Below are 3,305 nucleotides of genomic sequence, written 5' to 3' on the forward strand. Positions count from 1 at the left end.
ATGATATTAAAGAAAGAAAAAGAAAAAGAAGAATGGGTAAAATCATGAGAGAGAGAGAGAGTATTTAAGTATTTTAAAAATATATAATAATATAAAGGATACTTGCAATTTAAGAAAATTAAAAAAAAGATAATGAAGAAGAAAAGACAAAATTGTCAAGTGAAATATTTGCCACTTCATGCTTTTATATAATAATAATAGTAATAGGATATATCATAAAATTTAGTCAATCTTAGAGAAGTTTACTACATGAACAGGGATTGAAAAGGTAGAAGGCAAAGAATAAGAAGGTGAAGTAAGACATTAGTGAGGTAGTGTACTGATGGCTATGCCAAAGGTGACTTTTTTTTTTTCTATTTTTTTAAATCTCTGGCTATCCTACATTTATTTGTACATTCCTTTATAATTTTATTATGGGCAAGAGAATACTATCTCCTAGAGCAGGTATACGCCAATGGGCATGACCAATAGGACAATACGCGGAAACATTGTCTGCATGAGGCAGGATGATCTTTTCATACCCGTGCATCTAGGTGCAAGTACACGCTATAGAAATCCTCAAGAGCGCAGCAATCTTAGCTAAAACATGGACTTCACAATTGATAGACCTTGAAACAAAAGAAAATTAAACCCACAAGGCAAGAATGTCATCTACAATCAACCTAAGGGCCCAGTAAGGTGCATGTGGCTTTTGTCTAAGTCTGCGTTTGGTTGCAAGGAAAATGGGAAGGGTAGGGAAGGGGCGGGAAGTGAAGTGAAGTGATTTTTTTTTTCCTTTTTGAGTCGCTTGGTTGCAATAGAAATGAAGTAAAATTAATTTACTATAGTTGTTTGGTTGGATGAAAAATTGATGTAAAATAGATGTAAAATTTTAAAAAACTAATAATCCAACCAAACTCCTCAAAAGAGATGGGAGGAGAGTACTTTTCAATCCAGAACCCACCCAGCTCGTCAAAAATTATATTGATTATGTGAAGCATGACATTCAAGGTCTGTACCAAATCAAACCAAATGTCATCAGATACTATGTTCTATCACTAACCAAAATAGACCATTTCATTCTATATATCAAATGAATGCAGCATAAATAAATATTTAAAATAACATAAAAGATAATAACAAAGAAAACAGTAATAGATCACAAGTGATCATAACGACTGAAAGGCCCATTCCAAAAGTCTTTTGGTCAAAACAAACCCAACAGGTCAGTAATGCTCCATTTGGCTCAAACCTAAAGTCTTTTGGTTAAAACAAACCCAATTGAGTCACGTGGGAGAGGGAGAGAAATCGTTAAGACTCATGAGCAGGGTGGGAGTCGTGAGAGTGGAAGAGAGATCGTAAGTGTAGGGTTTTTTTTTTCCTTCCTATTTTGGTGGGGAAATAAAAAAGGAAATTTTAATGGTCAAGTGAAATTTTTTTCACATGTAACATATGTTTCCCTTGCAATCAAACATCTAAATTTATTTTTTCTGAGAAAAAAATTCCACTTTACATAAAAAATTCACATTTCCCTTACAACCAAACAAAGCTTGAAGAAGAATACCAGATATCAAAATGGAAATCGCATGTATTGGGATTTGGATAAACCCAATTTACAATGTTTATACCCATGGCCACGAAGACCAAATAAAACTTGTGAGGCCCAAATCTGTTGATGAAAACCATATTCATGAGCCACAAAATCCACACACGGATGACCGATGAGAAGAAGTCATATCCACAAATCCAACACAAAAGTCCAGTGAGAGCAGCTTGGACCTGAGATGTGGTTGCCTAAAAAGATTTGGGCCACTACAAATCAGCTTGGATCGAGAAGTTTTATTGGGCCTTGCGGACAAGAACATAAACATTATAAATTGGATGCTGATGCACAAACCATTCATTTCGTGTTTAGAGTTTAGACAGAAAGATATGTGGACTATTACAATGCCATATATATGGCTTCCTTGGGTTGAGATCCAACCTTCGAGATCAATTTGTATGTGAAGGCATAAGAAGTTTTGTATTTTGGAAATGAGAGAAGGTTCTCTGAGCCATCAGGAGAGGGTATATCGTGTCTCTCTCTCTCATACACACACATACAGAGACTGACACATGAAAAGATGAGAGTTCGGAACAGCTCCCTGTACGTGGAGAAAAACAAATCTTCACATACGATTTTGTGACAACACTTATCCCTTTTTCTTCAACAAATATCCTTCTAAACACATTTACTAACAACATGGAGAGGTATTTTTTGAAGCAAAAAGGGCACAAACGAGAAGTCTTCAAGTATAGGGTGTTGGGTGGTGATTCTGGCTCTGAAATGATGACCTCCATGCCCTCCTATGTACAAAATTTTCATCGCACTTCTTTGGTGTGTTTCCTATATCGCTTGCTTATAGAACCTTCTTACTAGTACACGGAAGAAATAATAGATTAGTTAGGTAAAAAATTAAGGTCCTATTTGCTTGAAGGAGAAAAGTAAAAAAAAAAAAAAAAAAAAAAAAAGGGCTTCAGGTATAAATTACCACAAATATGAGTGTTTGGATGAATGAGGTGAAAAACTTACTAAACAAAATCATTTAATACAATAATTTTTATTTGTTGATGTGACACTTAATTTTTCCCACCCTAATCACTTCTAAATTTTTATCAAAATTAACAAAACTTCTTGGAATGTCAATTTCTTTCTTTCTCCTGTTCCTTCTCTTTTTTCATAGAATTTCACCCTACCTTTATTTTTTCTCTTTTCACAAAATCTCATTCCAAAAAAATTACATCATTCATTTTCTTCTCTTGTCAATCTAATCCACAATATATGGGACATACCCTCATCATATTCCTATCCTTTTTATCTCTCAAACAAAGGGGGTCTAAGAGAATAAAGAATGACGTCAAGCTGTGTGACGTATGTTAGCGCCTTATTGCTGTTGAGCATCCGAGGCAAAAAAAAATGAGATTCCCTTATATGCATGATTGAGGAGTGCTCTAATAGGTCCATAGCCCACTAAGGGGGTGAGGAGTGCTTTATTACGTAGATTAGGGGTGTCAATTTGTGGCCCGAACCGGGTAAACCGGCCGGGACCGACCATTTAAATACCGGCCCGGCCCGGACCGTTTATTAAACGTGTCGGGCTTGAGCCCGGCCCGTTTATAAATGGTCGGTCTCGGTTTTGCTACTTGAACCGTTGGGCACCGACCGAGACCGACCGAATAACGCCCTATCGAGACCGGCCTATTGTGCACCGACTTGGCCCGACCCTTTAATGATTGTAAAATACCTATTTTACCCCCTAAATTAAAGAATAAAAACTAAAAAGTAA

The sequence above is a fragment of the Macadamia integrifolia genome, chromosome 5 (assembly GCF_013358625.1).
Source record: "Macadamia integrifolia cultivar HAES 741 chromosome 5, SCU_Mint_v3, whole genome shotgun sequence".
Lineage (NCBI taxonomy): Eukaryota > Viridiplantae > Streptophyta > Magnoliopsida > Proteales > Proteaceae > Macadamia > Macadamia integrifolia.